Source organism: Rhinatrema bivittatum, chromosome 1 (assembly GCF_901001135.1).
Source record: "Rhinatrema bivittatum chromosome 1, aRhiBiv1.1, whole genome shotgun sequence".
Taxonomy (NCBI): Eukaryota; Metazoa; Chordata; class Amphibia; order Gymnophiona; family Rhinatrematidae; genus Rhinatrema; species Rhinatrema bivittatum.
Window position 1 is genome coordinate 512836848 of NC_042615.1, and position 21470 is coordinate 512858317.

At 47.8% G+C, this 21470-nt stretch overlaps 1 protein-coding gene across 1 annotated transcript in view; it reads right to left on the minus strand.

Annotated features, from left to right (window-relative positions):
- SYN1 (synapsin I) overlaps positions 1-21470 on the minus strand; it is a 339257-nt gene that overhangs the window by 250164 nt on the left and 67623 nt on the right. The window lies entirely within an intron of this gene.

Consider the following 21470-nt stretch of genomic DNA (forward strand, 5'->3'; position numbering starts at 1 on the left):
GCCCTTCTTGTCCTCAGCCAACAGGGAGGAAAAAAATGTCTTTGCCAACTCTTCCACTTGGTCTAATGGCTGTCATGCCCTCTGGCCAGGCATTGGAACATCCTCTTCAGAAACCAAGATGGCCTCCTTTTGAAGGTCCTTTGGAATTTTCAATATTTGCCCCAGGGGGAGGTTAGGGATTAAGAGCACCACCGAGCAAATGGAATCCGGTGTCTCTAGATGAAGCCTTTGCTTAAGCAAACTCAATGGAGAAATAGCCCTTGTGATAGGGGGAGGTAAATGAAGCATACCTCCCTCTGCACCTTCCATCCTCCATGATTTGAGGAATAGTTGTACCAGCTGTACCAAGGCCCTCTGTGTTGACTACACCGATCTGTGCTCCAAGGTGCGAGGCATCCAGTGATCCCGAGTTCCATGCGATAACATTGCTGAGGGAGGAAGCATCATCATTGTCAAGGCTCAATGCATCAATGGCTCTGAGGTTCAATGACACTTTTTCTTCCTACTCAGCCCTAAGCCCCACAGTGCCCACAAAGGGCTTGCAGACGCCCAAGAACAGCGCTTTTGCTTTTTGCTTGATCCCAGTGAGGTGGAGGAGCCCCAGGTCTGCTCCAACAAGGTTAGAGGTCTACACAAGGAGTTCCTGTTCAATTCAACACCTAGGGAGCTAGAAAAGGCTCTGCTCTAGGTGGAAGAATGACTGAGGTTCTTTACAGATTTACACAGTTCCTCCATCTTCCGGGCTCTGCATTTCTGAGTTCACAGAGATAACTGACCACAGTGATAGCAATTAGATTGGTCATGGTCAGGTCCTAGACACCAGTAACAAATGTCGTAGTCATAAGTGATGGGTATCTTCACACCACACATGCAAGCCATGAAGCCACTGAAGGTGGCCTTCTTAGAACTGGACATTTTCTGTGAAGAACTTGTTTCTTCCTTTTTTTAAAATAACATTGAAAACTGCTATTTGGGGGACTACTGAGGGAGCAAGACTACACAGAAGTAGAAAAAAGTTATGAAATTGAAAATATCAAGAAATATTGCTATATAAAAAAAACAGACAGATAGGGTACACATGTGTCCTGAAGCTTGGATGAAAAAAGACTGGATGGGGAGGGCTCATACACATGCTCAATAGAAAAAAAGCTCTCTGAGTTAAGAAAGAAGGGTCCATTTAGCACCATCAGATGACGTCACCCCACGTGTCATGGCTAATTTTGCTCTTTGCCACTTTGCCACTCACTGGCTTAATTAATTTCACAAAATAAAAAAGTAGGGCCAGTCAGCAGAGGATGCCCCCCACCCCCACTTTATCCAAATGCACAGAGGATCCTCCCCTAATATATCAAAAATTTGTATTGTGGCCAAGCAGATACCTCTTGCCTCCCCGCCGCCCCCCCCCCCAATATATTCAAAACTTGTAGCACAGCCAAGTGCCCCCCCCCCCAACCCAACATCATTTAAAATTGTAGTGCGGTAAGTGGCACTGATTATCACCCACTCCAAATTCTGTCCCAAAAACAGTGGAAGAAGGTCCTCCTTCCTCCTGCTCTGATGAATATAAAGTGCTGATAGCTCTGACACTCTAATACTTAGTATTCATTTATTCACTGCATTCATTCAATGATTGGTCCCTTCACTGACAGATTTCAGTACAACTTTAGGAGTGAGGGTGGGAGGGAAGGATTTTTGGCCATAGATTGTAAGCCCTCTGGGGATAGGGAAAATACCTCCAGTAACTGAATGTAATCTGCTTTGAAGTGCCAAAAAGCGGAATATAAAATAAATCTAAATAAGATAGGGATGAGGGATCAGCACTGCCCACTCTGCTACCATTTTATTTATTTAATTTTCATGTTTCTAGACATCGTCTCCCAAAGAAGGCCACTAAGCTGTGTACAACAGATTTAAATAATCGATATAACATAAAAACTTAAGACCATATAATCAAATTAAATTAGAACACAATAAAATGAATAAATCCCCCAAAAAATAATAAAATAATGAAATCAATCTTAATGATATTGGGGAGGTGGGAGGGTTCGCTTGGCCGTGCTACATTTTTTAATTATATTGGGGGGCAGGAAGAGGGGATCGGCCGATGTTCTGCTACAATTTTATTTTTCTGTTTTAGTCACCCAGCTAACTTTAGGACAGCAATTTTTCCAACCATAGGCAGCCCGATAACTTTATTCTGCTAGCGCTGATATTCAGTGCTAGATGGATAAACTTAAGCTGTGCCCAAGGAATACCCCTGTGCTGCCTCTTATGACTAAATTTTAACTGGGTAATGACTTCCCCGGTTAAAACTTAACCACTTGGCAGAGCAGGAAATTCAAACCTTAGGGTTCGTCCAGCTAAAATTAAATTAGCAGGACAATTAAATTAGCTGGGCAAACCTTTTTGAATGTCAACTCTGACAGCACATGATGTCCAGCCAATAACATTTCTTGAATCTGAAACCAGCGACACTCTTTCTTCCATCCTGTATCCCATAAACAGGCTTCAACTATATACAACAGTGGCTTCTTTTAGTCAGAAGCATCTAAATCCAGATCCCAATGTCATTTATGTTATAATAATATCCAGTCTGTTCAGAAGAGACCAACGATAGCCAGACCACCAATGTTCAAATGACTAGCACTGTTGAGTCCCAGACATCCACACATGCCCCTTCGTTTTCTCTCTCTGCTATACAGTTTAGTTTAATATACCGGCTTGTTCCAAGCTTATATTTCTTATATAAAATATTCTTATTGTACAAATACCCCGCCTTTGTGCGTATCTCCTTCTATTATATTCACTGCCTCTGGGAAGTGGACCAGGACTATTAATTATTACAACCAGTGAGGTCTCCATTAGGTATCATAGGAGAAATCCATCACACTTTCCATCCAATTATAAGTATCAGGTCGCTGGTGCCAAGCTGGAGAACTAATAGCTTGGGGAGGGGAATGGAGAGAGATGGTGTGGTAGATGATTCAGTTATCATTCCAGCCCACTCCTCACCCTTGCCCCCAACACACACACACACACATCCAAATTAGCAGAACGAGGCAGAAATAGAGCTCAGGAAGCAGGGGTAAAGTTGTAGATCATACGGGGTGTGCAGTTCTGCAGAATGAAGGAGAAGGGGCAGAGGCTGGATGCAGGGCCATAAATATGGTTGGACAAGATGGGGTAGCTGCCCAAAGCACAAAGTGCCTTGGGTGTTTAAAAATGACTGAAATGCAAATGTAGGTTGGCAGAAGATGAAAAGCCAGAAAGACTGCAGTCTTCCTCCTCTCATTTGGGTTGGGAGAAGAGATGAAAAGAGGAGTTGAAATCAGAGAGGAAAAGGCAGAGGGAGAAATGGGCATACCTGGAAACTTTTGAGCATTGGTCACCCTAAATTGCTGTTGATCAGCAGATGGCAGCTTTCTCTCTTCCACCCCCACCCCCATAGTTTCTCTCTCTTTCTTCCACCCACCACCATTACCTGCACCCCCCCCCCTCCAGAAAAGATCCCACCATATTTCCCCTTCCACCTCCAGCACTCTCTTTGCCCCCTCCCCCTATAAGTCTCAGCTCCATGACTTATGCATCCTCACTCTACCCTTAGCTGAGTGAGTCCCAAGTCCTGGAATAAGAGCTGCAGACTGAGTTTTCTGTGTGTTGCAGCCTCTCTCCAGTTTCTCCCCAAATGCTGCTTGCAGTCTGCTCCATACTCACCTCACTTCACCTGTTCTTTGAAGGCTTGCTGAGGAAGGGGAGTGGCTGAGCTGTACACAGAGAGGCCCTGAGATTTCTCCTGAGACCCTGTAGCTGATGCAAATACCCTGAGTCTCAGGGTGAAATCCTGAGAGTTCCCAGTTATGGAGCTGGGATGGGCACAAATAAGCTCTGGCTCTGGCTGGATGGGTCTTTATTTGACACACATTCTGTACTACTATGCTACATAACGCCTGTACCACGATTCTTTAAAGGTTCATCAGATTAGGGAAAAGCACAGAGACAATGGGAAAGAAAGGGAAGCAACAAGAAACAGCAAAGGAAAGAAAATATAAAGACAGAAAACAGAAAAGAATGACAGTGAGAAGAGAGTGGAGGAGGAGGCAAGGAGCAGTACAACAGGATCCCACTCCTACTGATGGCAATGCATCACTGAAGTCTTCAGAGCAAATGATTTTCTGTCTACGTGACAAAGGTCTGCAGTGCAAGGCACTTGTTTCCATGGAAGAGGCAGTATTGTCCCAGCCCATCTATCTCCCAGCTCACAGGAAAACGCCAAGGAGCGCAGACAGGGGCCTGGATTTACTGCCTGACTCAGAGAATGCCAGAGCTGCACTAGCGGTGCAGAAAAACAAAACAATTCATCCACCGCACCTGGACCGGTGGCAGCCAACACAATTCCTATTATCACAAGCGTTCCCTGCAATCTATTTATACAAATCACTTTCCTTTTAGTATGCCCACAAGCTGGTTTTTTCATCATTATTGTATGTGTTTTGTATTTATAATTGAATATGTATTTTATGATTTCTACTCCACTGTGTGTGATCTTTCACCAGGATGGTGCTATAAAAATGTTTGTAAATAAATACATAGTTTTCCTTTCAGGAGTTCATTGTTCAGCTATCTATGCTGTATTAATGCGTCACGTGTATCAGTATGACACCATGTGGGGCTGTGATGACGATCTGCTCTTAAGTTGTCCATGCAGTATTCATGTTTTACATATATCAATGTGACACCCACATGGGCTCTGCAGCTAACTGTGCTGTATTCATGCTTTATGTGTATCACTGCAATGACTGCAGGGGCGGTGATGCTGATCTGTACAGCAGTGTTCACAATAACAGGAACAACTAGACAGGATACATTTTCAAAAAACTTTATATAGAGTGCTATCTCTCAGAAATAAAATAAAAATCAGAATAAAAAAAATTATTTTAATGATTCTTGTTTTACAGTCAACTGCATTTTCCAGAAAACAACTTTTTTATGCCTATATAGCTGCTTTGACTTAGATTTGATTGCAATGTCACCATGAGATGCCCATCCAAGGACTGGCGCTCTGATTACAATCCCAAAGCATTCTGGTCCTCACAGCAGGACCACTAGAGCACCAATACAAGTCAGAAAATCAGGAACAGAATATGCCAGATATTAAACCTAGAGAGACTTCCTTAAACTTCAAATCTGTTATGCCACCTGAATTTCAGGTAATCCCCGTCTCCAAATCCTAAGTATCACTGATCCCATTCCGGTTGTGTTAATGTGGGCTAAGCACAGAGGATCCCTAGTAGCAAGAAGACAATAATGAAGCACTGGGGTAACCTGCCGGGAGCAGTGGTTACAACCCAAAACATAAGAACATAACAATGGTATGACTGCACTGGATTTCCAAGAAGGCATTGGGATAACCTGCACGGAGCAGCAGTTACAACCCTAAACATTAGTGGTACAACAGGCTTTCAAAAAGATTGGATTGACCAGCGTGGAGGGACATTGCTTAAAACTCAAACTTCAATGAGTATGGGAAGATTGGATTTTTTTTGTTTAAACTAACTTTGGTGATTGTGAGGATTATTACAAAGTCTGATAATAAGACATAGAAGGAGGTCCAAGTGTTGGCTTAAGGACTTGTTTTCTACAAATCAAAGCTGAAGATGGCAAGTCCTGAAATAGCCTACTAGAGGAGGTGGTAGAGACCATCACTGTGACAAAAGTTTAGCCATACTTAGGATGGATATGGAGAACAGTGATAGGAAAAGAAATGGGTAAAATACATGGCGGGGGGGGGGGGGGGGGAGAGTTGATGTTGGATTGTGTGTGGGAATTTGTATGCGCAGCCAGGACAATCATCGAGCTAAATAGTGTCTTGATTGGTCTCATCGAAGAGGATTCCTCCTCCAATGCCTCTGTTGGCCTGGGGGAATGCCAATCATGGCTGACTGTTGAGTGTGCGACATGTATAGCTGCATAAAACGACATCCACTAGGAAACATCAGTGCCCTCTTCCAATGCAATCGCAAAAGCACTACTCTCTTTTTCACTACTGCTTTTGGGGCAGAGCCGATGTTAGCCTATGATTAATATGGCCTTGGGCACAGGCGCCACTGCTCAAGGGTGCTGCCAGCTCACTGCCTGAGTAACCGATTCACAGCAGGGACCAGCAGGGCAGGAGAAGCACATGCTCCCCCTTTCCTACTCCAACCTTGGCAGGCACCTCTAACAAGTTTCGGCTGCTCCTGCCCCCCGGTGCGGCAGTGCATTTCCTCTTCTACGCAGTCGAAAGTTAAGTTCAACTGTTTAAACCATGGGGCTCTGTGTCTACAGAGCCCCACACGGTTCACACATCAACTGTTGGTCTGTGCAGTTCAAACAGCTGATGTTTGAACCACATAGGGCTCCATAGAGACAGAGTTCTGCAGTTCAGAACTCAGGTTTCAACTGTGCATGCCCAAGAGAGGAAAGAGATGCCACATCCGCAGCAGGAGTAGCCAGAATAGGTTAGATTTGCCATCCAGGAAGCTCTTTAGATGGTGGGGGTGAAAGAGCAAGATGAAAGGAATTGGGGGGGGGGATGAGGTGAAGCATGGAGACTGTCACTTGTGCAATGGGGAAGATCAGATGAAGAACAAGAACTTGGAGACTGAGGGGTAGCGCAGGGGAAGAATGGGGACTCGATGACTAGGCAGGGTAGAGCAGGAACTTGGGGGATAAGAGATAATTGGAGACTTGGGAGGGCAGGGAATTTAAATAGGTGGGAGAGTAAGGACTTGGGAGACAGAGCTGGGGGGAGCAGAGCAGGGACTCAGATACTGAACAGGGATTTTGGGCAGACACTAGGGACCTGGCAACTGGGTAGCTACATGTGGGGATGGATTAGATGTGCTAGTGAAGGTATGAGAGAGGTGTGAATGATGTGGAGAACTGGAGAGAGTATGAGAGTCAAGGGAAAGTGAGTTGGCTGCGAGATCAGATCAGGGGAGGTCCCCAGACCGATCGGTTCGCTGACAGAGAGGTTCCGCAGTGTTGCGACCATCGCTGCCCGACGTCTCCACTACACCCACCTCCCCTCTTTGGCAACTCCCTCTTGCTCAAGTGGAAGATTGGCCGCCGCGGCGTCTCTCTGCCGTCTTCCTCCGGAGTTCTCGGAGCAGCTCGACGCTGCAATCCGCCATGATTCACAAGGGCCTAAGGGCGGGCGCATGGCGCGGCCCCGACTGATGTACCAGCAGTGGCTCGAACCTCAGGGGCGTCACTTGAGATGATGTCATCAGTACCGGATATATAAGGTCTTAGAAATCGCTAACTAATCGAGTTAGCAAGGAGTTGAATAGGAGTTGGTTACGGACCAGTTTCGCTCTCTCCAAGCTACTCTGCCTCCTTGGACTTACCAGGGGTACCCGCTCCTCGGGGGCCTCGCTCTCTCTTTTTCAGGTCACAGCCAGGAACCGGCACTCGCTCCTCAAGGGCCCATGTTCCCGGACTGGTTGCTGAATACTCTTTCTGCCTGGAAGTCATCGCTGCCTACTACACCAGTGAATTATCTTCTCTCTCTCAGAGCTTTCCCTGGAACCAGGTACTCGCTCCTCGAGGGCCTAACCTATTCCATCACCTGGACTACTTCTAGAGACTATTGTGTGAGTGTTACCATCAAGGCTCTGTTCCTGAACTCTGCATATCCTGCCTACTCACTGTATTCAGTTTCTCTACAGCTCAGTTATCCAGGATCGCTGTTCCAGTACCTGAGGGACTACAGCCCTGCCGGGCACTTCCAGCTCACTACTGCCACCTCTGGTGGTTCAATATACTGTTTAATAAAAGAACTAGTGTGTGTCTGTCTCCATTCTCAGCCTGACCGGTGGTCCCTCTCGGGATCTTCCCCCGGGGGCGTGGTCATCTGCCACCGGCCCAAGGATCCACCCACAACTACCTCAAACACCAACAAGCAGGAGTGGGAACCAGACCTGTCTTGCCCTGGAGCTTCAGGAGAGTCTTCATCACCAGAGGAAGTAGAGGATATGCGTACAGAAGGCTCTTGCCCCAATAGTGGTCAAAGGCATCCAAGGCTGGCATTCTGTCCCCCTTGTACAGGGAAAAGTGGCTCACCTTGTTGCAGGGAGAGATGAAGAGGTCTATGCCCAGGATTCCCCAGGGGTGGAAGATGCGATCTGCCACTGCTTGATCCAGGGACCACTCGTGGGGTTGGAATGCTTGACTCATCCAGTCCACCACCACATTCTCCATCCCGGCCAGGTATATGGCCCAGAGCAATTTGCCCTAGGACTGAGCCCAGGACCAAATCTGGAAAGCCTCCTGACACAGGAGGAACAATCCTGTACCTCCCTGCTTGTTGATGTACCAAGCAGGGAGGTACAGTGCCCAGAGTGCGTACCTGATTGCCCACAGCTCCAGGAAATTGATCTGGCATTGAGTTTCCTGAGCAGGCCACAGAACCTTGCGTTCAGAGGCCGTACACATGGCCACCCCAACTCAAGGTAGAAGCATCCGTGGTAAGCACAACCTGGCCTGAAAGGTAACCCCCTGCTCCAGATTGGGCAGACTTTTCCACCATGACAGGGAAGTCCGGAGAGGTGGCATTACATGAATGCGCACACTGAGGTCCTGGGTGGCTTTCTGCCACTGTGACCGTAGGGTCCACTGAGCCCTCCGCATATTTAAATGGTCCAAAGGAGTAATATGGACCGATGCAGCCATGTGACCCAGCAAGCAAAGCAGAATCCTGGCCGACACTTGTCGGCTTTGGCAGACTAGACTCTCCAGAGACTCCAGAGCAAGTGCTCGACCACGAGGAAGAAAGGCCCGAGCCTGGGACATGTCCAGGCAGGCACTGATAAAGTCCAACTGAGGCAATGGGGTGAGATGGGACTTCAGGTAGTTGATGAAAAACCCGAGGGACTCCAGCACCCGAATGGTCAAGCATAGGGAGCAAAGTGCCCCCTCCCAAGTGGTGCTCTCGACCAGCCAATCATGCAAGTAGGGGAACACTTGCATCCTCAGTCGATGGAAGTGCCAAACCCACTACTGCTAGGCATTTGGTGAAGACTCGTGGGGCTGAAGCTAGGCCGAATGGCAACACCCTGTACTGGAAGTGGCGGTCGCCCATGAGGAACTGTAGATATTTCCTGTGACCGGGGAAGATCTCGATGTGGGCATATGCATCTTTGATATCAACGGAGCAAAGCCAATCCCTTCTTTGCAGGAGGGGAATCAGAGTGCTCAGTGAGACCATCTTGAACTTTTCTCTTCACAGATATTTGTTCAAGACCCTCAGATCCAAATTGGGATTGGCCCCATGACAGGCAGGGGGGAGAGTCCTCGGGGACACCCAGGATGTTCAACCGATACCCTCGATGAATGATGGACAGGACCCACTGGTCTGAGGTGACCTGTGAAAGGACTGTAACCGACTCCCAACTGGAGGCCCTAATGTTGAGCAACCTGTCACGGGGCTTATGGCCCCTCGCAGCCAGTCAAAAACCCATAGCAGGGCTTTGCTGGGGTACCAGCTGAGGTCTGGGGGTCCGCTGCATTCTAAAGTGACCCCTAGAACCCACTTGCGGCATACAAATGTGTGAGGCCGTAGGTTAATATTTCCTCTGGCAATAGAAGGACCTCCTGCTGCCCTGACACAAGGACTTCCTGGCTAAGAGATGCTGGAGGGTCTCATAGTGATCCTTCAACTAAGCCAAAGCATCTCTCACTTTGTCCCCAAACAAGTTCTCGCTAGTGCTGGATTGATCCATGAGCTTCTTTTGGACCTCTGGTCGGAGATCCGATGCTCGGAGCCACACCATTCTACAAGCACCAATGCCTGCCACCACTACCCTAGCTGCAGTTTCAAACACATCGTAGTTGAAGCGCACCTCGTGTTTGCCACACCAAGCCTTGCTGGGCAACTGCCAAGAAGGCTTCCTACTGCGACTGGAGGAGCCGTTCCATCAACTTTTGAACCTGTTTCTAGAGGTTGCAGGTGTATTGGATCATGTACAGCTGGTAAAAGGCAATCCAGGCAATCAGCATCGCGCTGTGGTACACCTTCCTACCTAAGGCATCCAATGCTCGGTGTTCCTGACCCAGAGGCGCAGATGCGTGGGTGCGGGAAAGCTTGGCCTTTTTGAAGGAAGACTCCACCACCACTGACTGATATGGGAGCTGATGCCTCTCAAACCCCAAGGCCTGCTATACCAGATAGACCACATCCACCTTCTGGTTCACCGGATGCACCGAGATGGGGGTGTTCCCAAATCCAAAAGAGTAATTCCTTAAAGATATAATGAATGGGACGAGCCACTACCTCCTTTGGGGCATCAACAAACTGGAGAACTTCCAGCATTCTGTGACAGGCATCCTCCTCCATAAGGAGTTGGAAGGGAATGGCCTCTGCTATAGCCCGCACAAAGTTCACAAAGGTTAGATCCTCCAGTGGGGACCAAAGCCTCTCATCTGGAGGAGACAAGTCTGAGGGAAGATACCCTGAGTCATCCAAAGAAGACTTGGAGATATCATCCCCCCCAGGGATCATACAGGGCCTCTCCTCACTGAAGTCCCCTGGGGACCTTAGTGGAGAAACCCTGCCCAAGCCCCTCGATTTTGGTACTAAAGGCAATGGCGGCATCGGTGGCACTAATGGCATCAAGAGTTCCAAGGTTCCCAAGGATCCGGTCATCGGACCGGGCAAAACTGAGCGCGGTACCAGAGTCCCTGACAGTGCCCCTGGCCACAAATCATTGTCCTCCTCGGAACCCACAATGAGAATGACTCCGGAGGGAGGAGGACCCGGTGGCTGCTGGGATATCAAGGGACCCCTGGGACAGGTAGCTGCTGCGTGGGCAAGAAGGCCAAAAGTTGCCGATACCAAAACGGACTGGGAGGCAGGGCGTGAGGATCGCCTGGTAACATGCCTACCTGGTGCGAAGGTGGCGGACCTCACGCGTCACCTAGATAGGATTTTAGACAGTGCTGGGGAGGAGCCGGCTGTCGTGGTACATGTGGGCACCAACGACATAGGAAAATGTGGGAGGGAGGTTCTGGAAGCCAAATTTAGGCTCTTAGGTAGAAAGCTTAAATCCAGAACCTCCAGGGTAGCATTCTCTGAAATGCTCCCTGTTCCACGTGCAGGTTACCAGAGGCAGGCAGAGCTCCGGATTCTCAATGCGTGGATGAGACGATGGTGCAAGGAAGAGGGATTCAGTTTTGTTAGGAACTGGGGAACCTATTGGGGAAGGGGGAGTCTCTTCCGAAGGGATGGGCTCCACCTTAACCAGGGTGGAACCAGACTGCTGGCGCTAACCTTTAAAAAGAAGATAGAGCAGCTTTTAAACTAGAACAAAGGGGAAAGCCGACAGTCGCTCAGCAGCGCATGGTTCGGAGAGAGGTATCTTTGCTTGTTTCAGCCTTCTTGTCTGGTTACACTTGTTAATCCCCTAAGTTCCATGTAAACCGGCCTGATGTGAATTCCATTTGTGAAGTCCGGTATAGAAATATATATTAAATAAATAAAAATAAATAAAAGATACTAATGATGCATTAGAATTAGGGCATCCCGACAGTGAGGTTCCAATAATTAGAAAAGTAGTCCAAGTGCCTGTAACTAAAAACTCACCTGAGCTAAAAAAAATTCTAACTTATCCCTATCAATTAAAAAGCAGAATGAGAATACAAACAAAAAACAAACTTTGAAATGTTTGTATGCTAATGCCAGAAGTCTAAGAAGTAAGATGGGAGAATTAGAATGTATAGCAGTGAATGATAACATAGACTTAATTGGCATCTCAGAGACATGGTGGAAAGAGGATAACCAATGGGACAGTGCTATACCGGGGTACAAATTATATCGCAATGACAGAGAGCAGCACTCGGGAGGAGGTGTGGCGCTTTATGTCCGGGATGGCATAGAGTCCAACAGGATAAACATCCTGCATGAGACTAAATACAAAATTGAATCTTTATGGGTAGAAATCCCTTGTGTGTCGGGGAAGACTATAGTGATAGGGGTATACTACCGTCCACCTGGTCAAGATGGTGAGAAGGACAGTGAAATGCTAAGAGAAATTAGGGAAGCTAACCAAATTAGTAGTGCAGTAATAATTGGAGACTTCAATTACCCCAATATTGACTGGGTAAATGATTCATCGGGTCACACTAGAGAGATAACGTTCCTGGATGGAATAAATGATAGCTTTATGGAGCAATTGGTTCAGGAACCGACGAGAGAGGGAGCAATTTTAGATCTAATTCTCAGTGGAGCACAGGACTTGGTGAGAGAGGTAACGGTGGTGGGGCCGCTTGGCCATAGTGATCATAATATGATCAAATTTGATTTAATGACTGGAAGAGGAACAGTGTGCAAATCCAAGACTCTCATGCTAAACTTTCAAAAGGGAAACTTTGATAAAATGAGAAAAATTGTTAGAAAAAAACTGAAAGGAGCAGCTACAAAAGTAAAAAATGTCCAAGAGGCGTGGTCAGTGTTAAAAAATACCATTCTAGAAGCACAGTCCAGATGTATTCCACACATTAAGAAAGGTGGAAAGAAGGCAAAACAATTACCGGCATGGTTAAAAAGGGAGGTGAAAGAAGCTATTTTAGCCAAAAGATCGTCATTCAAAAATTGGAAGAAGGATCCAACAGAAGAAAATACGATAAAGCATAAACATTGGCAAGTTAAATGTAAGACATTGATAAGACAGGCTAAGAGAGAATTTGAAAAGAAGTTGGCTGTAGAGGCAAAAACTCACAGTAAAAACTTTTTTAAATATATCCGAAGCAGAAAGCCTGTGAGGGAGTCAGTTGGACCGTTAGATGATCGAGGGGTTAAAGGGGCACTTAGAGAAGATAAGGCCATCACGGAAAGATTAAATGATTTCTTTGCTTCGGTGTTTACTGAAGAGGATGTTGGGCAGGTACCCGTAATGGAGAAGGTTTTCATGGGTAATGATTCAGATGGACTGAATCAAATCACGGTGAACCTAGAAGATGTGGTAGGCCTGATTGACAAACTGAAGAGTAATAAATCACCTGGACTGGATGGTATACACCCCAGAGTTCTGAAGGAACTAAAAAATGAAATTTAAGACCTATTAGTAAAAATTTGTAACCTATCATTAAAATCATCCATTGTACCCGAAGACTGGCGGATAGCAAATGTAACCCCAATATTTAAAAAGGGCTCTAGGGGCAATCCGGGAAACTACAGACCGGTTAGCCTGACTTCAGTGCCAGGAAAAATAGTGGAAAGTGTTCTAAACATCAAAATCACAGAACATATAGAAAGACATAGTTTAATGGAACAAAGTCAGCATGGCTTTACCCAGGGCAAGTCTTGCCTCACAAATCTGCTTCACTTTTTTGAAGGAGTTAATAAACATGTGGATAAAGGTGAACCAGTAGATATAGTATACTTGGATTTTCAGAAGGCGTTTGACAAAGTTCCTCATGAGAGGCTTCTAGGAAAAGTAAAAAGTCATGGGATAGGTGGTGACGTCCTTTCATGGATTGCAAACTGGCTAAAAGACAGGAAACAGAGAGTAGGATTAAATGGGCAATTTTCTCAGTGGAAGGGAGTGGACAATGGAGTGCCTCAGGGATCTGTATTGGGACCCTTACTTTTCAATATATTTATAAATGATCTGGAAAGAAATACGACGAGTGAGATAATCAAATTTGCAGATGACACAAAATTGTTCAGAGTAGTTAAATCACAAGCAGATTGTGATAAATTGCAGGAAGACCTTGTGAGACTGGAAAATTGGGCATCCAAATGGCAGATGAAATTTAATGTGGATAAGTGCAAGGTGATGCATATAGGGAAAAAATAACCCATGCTATAATTACACAATGTTGGGTTCCATATTAGGTGCTACAACCCAAGAAAGAGAGCTAGGTGTCATAGTGGATAACACATTGAAATCGTCGGTTCAGTGTGCTGCGGCAGTCAAAAAAGCAAACAGAATGTTGGGAATTATTAGAAAGGGAATGGTGAATAAAACAGAAAATGTCATAATGCCTCTGTATCGCTCCATGGTGAGACTGCACCTTGAATACTGTGTACAATTCTGGTCGCCGCATCTCAAAAAAGATATAATTGCGATGGAGCAGGTTCAGAGAAGGGCTACCAAAATGATAAGGGGAATGGAACAGCTCCCCTATGAGGAAAGACTAAAGAGGTTAGGACTTTTCAGCTTGGAGAAGAGACGACTGAGGGGGGATATGATAGAGGTGTTTAAAATCATGAGAGGTCTAGAACGGGTAGATGTGAATCGGTTACTCTTTCGGATAGTAGAAAGACTAGGGGACACTCCATGAAGTTAGCATGGGGCACATTTAAAACTAATCGGAGAGGGGATCACGTGATGTGCTGAGCCAGCAGGACGCGTTTGCCTCTGGCTCCCAGGCCCACCTTGCCTATCGACGCCCATCTGACCGGCACGTACACCTTTGCAACTAGCTGCCCTACATAATCTTTCATATTGCATGTCCACCATTCGTACTTGGTGCAGGGCATCGCCAGGAATGACCACGAAAAGCGGGCGGTGGGAGAAAGAAAAGCCGCGGGCTCCGGAGGCCAAGATGGCGAGCGCGAGTGAGAGTGAGACTTTGGCCGACCCCCCAGCCCTTACGGTAATGGAGATCAAGGCAGCTATTAAAGAGGCCCTGGATGAAAAATGGTCGCTTTTGCACTCCGAATTGGGGGAGGTACGGGACTCTATAGCGGCATTGCACCCCCGGCCCGACCAAATCGAATCCCGGGTGTCTGAGCTGGAAGATGGCGCGGGGGTAGCCACGGGAAGCATTGCCTCTCACTCTAAAATGCTCACGGCGCTCACACAAAAGATCGAGGATCTGGAGAATCGATCTCGTCGGGACAATCTCCGTTTTATGGGGTTCCCGGAGGAGATCGCGGAGAGGTCGCTGTGTTCGGCGTTGGAAGACTGGCTTCCGTCTGCTTTAGACCTGCCGCATTTAAGCGGGAAATTGGTGGTGGAGAGGGCCCACCGGTTGGGCTCCCGGCCTAACAACTTGGGGAGACCCCGCTTAGTAATTGCTAAGATCCTCAATTCCGCCCATAAGGCGGAGATATGGCGGGCCTCCCGCAATAAAATGCAGTTGCTTTACCAGACGAACCCAATCCGCATCTTTCAAGATTTTTCTGCAGCCGTTTCGGAAGCGCGCAGGAGATTCTCACCGCTCTGCACAACCCTGCACAAACGCGGCATGAAATTCTCCCTACTGTACCCCGCCCGTCTCCGATTGTGGCATGCCGAGAGTGTGCACACTTTCGATAAGCTGGCCGATGCTCAAAACTTTATTGAGACCCTGGCTGATGGATGACTTTAAAATCCACTAAGTAGTTGTTGTTTTTTTTTTTCTCTCCACTTTGTATTGCCAACATGGCCGCAGTGAACATGTGGGCGACCGGAGACTCTGGTGGTTGTAAACCACACTGTTAAACTACCTTGAGTTTCGAAACGGTGTCTGACTTTCCTTTGCCTCTACTCGTTATCTTTTTCTTTTTTTATTTTATCACTTTCATTGGAGGTTTTTTTTTTTTTTTTTTTTTTTGGAAAAATGGCCCCACGACCCGCGGCGGGGAAGCCGACGGCTGACGGCGGTCTGCCCGGCTCGTTTCTACTCCGGGGGATTGTCTGTTCCTGTGGTCCAATGGCCGGGTTTGGCCTGGCAACTTTTCCATGCCTGAGTGCTGCTCGCTTGGCAGGACCGGCACTATCATTCAGTACTGCGGATTAAAGTGCTGAGCCATATCTTCAGATGTTTGGTTATTTTTTTTGTTTTTTTTCTTCTCGCTCTATTTCTTCACAGTCTGGGCCCAAGGGGCTCCCCCATTTTGGTTTGCTGTGCGGACTGGGACTGGTACCTTTTTTTTTCTTTTTTTCTTTTTGTCTACTTATTATTTTTGGTCTTTTTTTCCTTTTGTGTTCCTGCCCTCTATTGACTCTAGCTGTTGGCACACAAGGTTTTTGTTCCAAGGGCATGGTTTTTGTGATTTTTTCACAATATGGAAACCTTTTTTTATTCTTTTTCTCCCTGTTCACTGCTTACTGCTGGAGACATGGTTAGCTTATGTTTTATGGGGAATCACTGTGTCATATGTTCCTGAGGTGGAGGCGCTACAATGTTGATGTTTTTTCTGATGTTTCCTGTTATATTTAACGTATGTGGTTGGGTGGGCTGGTGTGGGCGGGGTGGGCCTGGTCACATCGACACGGATCCTATAGCCCTCCGAGCTGAGGGCAGGGCTCGAGAGAGAGTGGGTGTTGGGGGACAGGGGGGCAACACGAAGGTTGTCAAGGGGGGAGAGGGGTTTGGGGGTATGCAAGTGGACTACAGGAAGGGTTCTATCTTGGAGACCATACAGGCTCCCGCCAACGGGGGGGTAGGGGACGGGTTGGGAGGGGGGAGGGGGTGGGACGGTGGGGAGGAGGGGGGGAGGGTGATTCAGACACAGGACAGTACCAGATGGATGCATGTGCACAGGTATGATATACTTATGATTGACGGGAGACAGGCAGGGGAGGTTTTAGCTGGGAGGGCCTCCGTCTGCAGCAATAGACGTGAACATCTTGTATATTCTTGCTTAATCACTGCTTATGGGTAGTCCCATTCGGGTGGTATCCTGGAATGTGTGCGGCCTCCACTCGCCTATCAAGCGCTCCAAAGTGCTCTCTTTATTGAGCAGACAAATGGCGAGGGTGGCTTTTTTACAGGAGACCCATCTTACGGATGCCGAGCACGCAAAGCTTCGTCGCCTTTGGGTGGGAGAAGTTAGATATGCTTCCGCCTCGACTAAATCAGCTGGGGTGGCCATTTTATTCCACAAACAACTTCCCATTACCATCCGTAGGGAAATCAAAGACCCTAAAGGGCGTTACATTATTTTGGTGGCGGAGCTCTATAATTGTACGGTGGTATTGTGTAACCTATATGCGCCCAACACCTTTGACCCAGGCTTCTATCGGGGATTGTATTCCCATCTGCTCCCTTACTTGACTGACACTCTAATCTTAGGGGGAGACTTCAATACAGTCCGGGACTTGCAATTAGACACCTCAGGGAGTCGCAGTTGGGACACGGGGGTGGGACGTGGCCCAAACCTGCTGGAATCCCGACTCCATCTTCTAGATGTGTGGAGGACCTTGCATCCTATTGAGCGCGATTTCACGCATCTGTCTCGGGCACACACTTCTTTTTCAAGAATTGATTTCTTTCTCATTAGTTCACACGCGTTCTCTCGGGTCCGAGAGGCGGGCATTGAGAGCATAGTTGTATCTGACCATGCCCCGGTGTGGGTGGATCTGGAGTTTCTGCCTCCCTCCCCAGGACCAAAATTTTGGCGTTACCCTTATTATTTGGCCCAAGATGAGAAATTTGTAGAATTTTTATCAGTCAAGTGGAAAGAATATGCCGAACATAATCAGGCCCATGTGTCCCAACCCGCACTGTATTGGAACGCCGCCAAAGCGGTTTTGCGTGGCGAGATTATCTCATATGTTTCCCAACGTCGGAAAATCCTGGATAAACGGATTTTGAGCTTAAACACTCAGGTCCGTCAGGCACGGACGCACATGCTTCACTCTAAATCGGCGGAGGCCCGGACCTCCTACCTATCCAAGCAACATGCTCTCAATTCATTGCTTCACCAATGGGCAAAGAAAAGTTACTTATATTACAAATTTAAACTCTTTCAATACAGTAACAAAGCTGGGAAAATGATGTCCCACCTTATTAGATCTTCTAGGACCAGCCGTTTCATCGCGGCGATTCGCATTTCCCCTACAGTGGTAGCCAAGGACACACCCACTATACTTACCCGTTTTCGGGATTACTACTCTTCTCTTTATGAGTCTGGTGGGGGAGACCCGATCGCGCATCAGAAGTTTTGTGAGGGCCTTCCGCCTGACTAGGGATCAACTAGATAAGTTAAATGCCCCTATCTCGGAGACGGAAGTGCAGCTCACCATTCATCGCTCTCATAATCTCAAGGCTCCGGGACCTGATGGGTTTACGGCGGAATTTTACAAATTGTTAAAAGACCATGTTTCCACACCCTTGGCTTTGATGTATACCCACATGATCGCTCGCGGCACCTTTCCCCCACATGATAACCTAGCTAACATCGTTCTCATACCTAAGCCGGGAAAGGACCCCCTGGTCCCGGAATCCTATCGCCCCATATCATTACTTAATTATGATCATAAGTTACTCGCTAAGATCTTAGCGGAGAGATTAGCAGACTGTCTACCCAGCCTTGTCGGTGATCACCAAGTGGGCTTTGTCCGCCACCGCTATGCGATTTCTAATATTCGTAAAATTTTATCAGCCATGACTATGAGTCAACACATGGCTCAACCTTATTTGGCCATCAGCTTCGACGCTGAAAAAGCGTTCGATAGAGTGGAGTGGGAGTACCTTTTCTTTGTGTTGCAACGTATGGGGTATGAGGGCCTTTTTCTACAGGCGATACACCTTCTTTATGACAAGCCACGGGCACGGATAGTGGCGAATGGCGCACAGTCTGAACCCTTTCCAGTTGCGCGGGGTACCCGACAGGGCTGTCCTTATCCCCCTTGCTGTTCCTTCTACAGCTGGAACCTCTGCTCCTAGCCATCAGTGCGACCCCGGGCATTCGAGGTCTTCGTATGGACTCCACCATATTTAAACACGTGGCTTTTGCGGACGACCTTTTAGTTTTTATCACTAGCCCCCAGTCGTCCTTACCACCCCTTCTCTAATTGATAGGGACTTTTGGGACCTTTTCTGGTCTTCGCCTCAATGAGTCTAAATCTTCCGCCTTGGCTTATCCCCCTACCCTGAGAGATACCTGGGCTGGCCCATTTCCATTGCGGTGGGCGGGGGATAGTCTACGTTATTTGGGGGTTTTTCTTCCCTCAGACCTGGACTCGGTGTACCGGGTCAATGTACCTAATCTCATCAGTTATACTCGGGACACTTTGGCCACTTGGAGGGCTTTACCCCTTTCGGTGGCGGGTAGAATTGCACTCTTTAAGATGACACTGCTCCCGAAATGGCTCTATCTTTTGCAAAATGTGCCGCTCTTCTTGAAAAAGCGGGACCTGGTTGTGGTGGAGACGGCGATGCGCAGATTTTTCTGGCAGGGGGGGGAAGGCTAGACTCCCGTTTAAGTGGCTGCAGAATACATGGGCGAGGGGAGGCATGGGGGTCCCTAATCTAGCTCAATATAACATGGCCTGCAATTTTGAGGATACTCCGCAACTGGTTAATTGATACCTCAGATTATGCCCCGCTGATGGTGGACAGGGCCTTGTTACATCCATTGGCCCCTTCCTATGTCCTGCAAGCAAAGTCCTGTCATCTCCCCTCGATTATCACTACTTCGGCTCTCACGCGGCCTCTGCGTCGTACGTGGAGCCGTCTGACGCACCTTTTACAAATTCCTGCGCTCTGTGCTTATTTCCTACCCCTCCGCGGTAACGCGGAGTTTTCCCCTGGCTCTCAATCTATGATGTTCTGCGAGTGGGACGCTAAGGGAATCACCCGCTTGGGGCATCTCTGGTCCCAGGATGGGGTGTTTATGCAGTTTGCGGATGTTCAAGCTCTTTATTTATTGGGGCACTCGCACACATTTCCATATTTACAGGTGCGACATTACGCCCGGACATTGCCATTAGAGGCTCAGGCGATGGCTACATACACAGCGTTAGACAATATCTTTCATTTTGAGAAGCCCAGGGCCCCATCCCTTTCTAACTATTATAGGGCTTTGCGGCGATATGCTGAGGTGGATGTTTGTGCTATCCTGGAAGCTCGCTGGAATGGGGATGGGGTGTTTCGTCTCTCCAGTTTTATTTTACGTATATGTTTTCGGCGAATAACCAGGATCTCCCCTAACATGTACTACCGGGAAATGCAGTTTCGGTTTTTGAGTTGGGCTTATATATCTCCTCAACGTGCTTTTCAGCTGACTATTGCGTCTACACCTTTGTGTCCTCGCTGTTCCGGAGCAGAGGGTTCCATGTCCCACGTTTTTTGGATTTGTCCCCCGGTACTCAGATTTTGGCGTCGGATTGTGGACTATTTGGTGGAACTGCTTGATGTGGGACTGCCCTTTTCTCCCCTGTGGTTTTTGTTTGGCTGCATTTCCCCCCTTCGGGTTCGAGATCCTGGTTCTCGCCTGTTGCTTCAAAAAGCGAGCTTAATAGGGAAGAAGATTATATTGCAGAACTGGCGATCATCCGATGCACCATCCTTTGGAGCATGGCGGAACTGTTTCCACGCCATGATGACCATGGAAAGCATGGCGGCACGGGGTTCTCCACGACGACGGCGCTTCTTCCTCAGTGTTTGGAATGCTTACCTTCAACGGCTTCCGCATCGTGCCCGGAGTTTGGTCCTGAATGATTGAGGTGCACAGGATTCCTCCTAGTCGACAGCCCTGCTGCTCTGGTGTACAAGGACTTCCTGTACCTGTCTCTTCCATCTGGTGCATGTTCTTCTGGCAGGGAGAAGGGGGGGGGGGGGGGGGATTGGGTGGGGTAGGGAGGTGGGGGGGGGGGTTTGCATAAACTGTTGTTGGTAAAGATTCTAGCGGAGAGGGATAAGTAACCACCCGTCTCCGTGTTGTTGTATGTTTATTTTTGAAAAATCCAATAAAATTGTTTTATAATAAAACTAATCGGAGAAAGTTCTTTTTTACTCAATGCACTATTAAACTCTGGAATTTGTTGCCAGAGGACGTGGTTAGTGCAGTTAGTATAGCTGTGTTTAAAAAAGGATTGGATAAGTTCTTGGAGGAGAAGTCCATTACCTGCTATTAAGTTCACTTAGAGAATAGCCACTGCCATTAGCAATGGTAACATGGAATAGACTTAGTTTTTGGGTACTTGCCAGGTTCTTATGGCCTGGATTGGCCACTGTTGGAAACAGGATGCTGGGCTTGATGGACCCTTGGTCTGACCCAGTATGGCATTTTCTTATGTTCTTATGTTCTTATCTTCCTCAGATCCCCGAGGTGGATCAGCGACTGACAGCAGGACTGGTAGAGACCATTGTGGACCCCTGGCATCAATAGAGGATGAGTACTCCTCGCCACAGGGTTGCTTCGGGGGCATCATGACAAGCGCTGGTGCCTTCCCGAGCCTGGCACTATGCACCGAAGTTGATCAGTCCCGAATCTTCTTCGGCTTCCCTCGGGGCTCAGCCCGGTCTTTCCCTGGTGCCGAGGTTGATGACGATGAACCTGATGTCCTTTACCTGGAAGAGACTGACAGGGGCCGATCCCCGATGCCCCTATCTACCGGCAGCATCGACAGAGCAGATGGCCCAGCCAATGTCGATGGCACGGTGTCCATAGTTGCGGCTCCATGGTCCTTTGGCATCAATGCCACCGATGCCTACGCCGATGGCTTGGACTTTCTCGCTCCAAAGAGCTTCTCCATCTTGTCAAGGCAAGTACA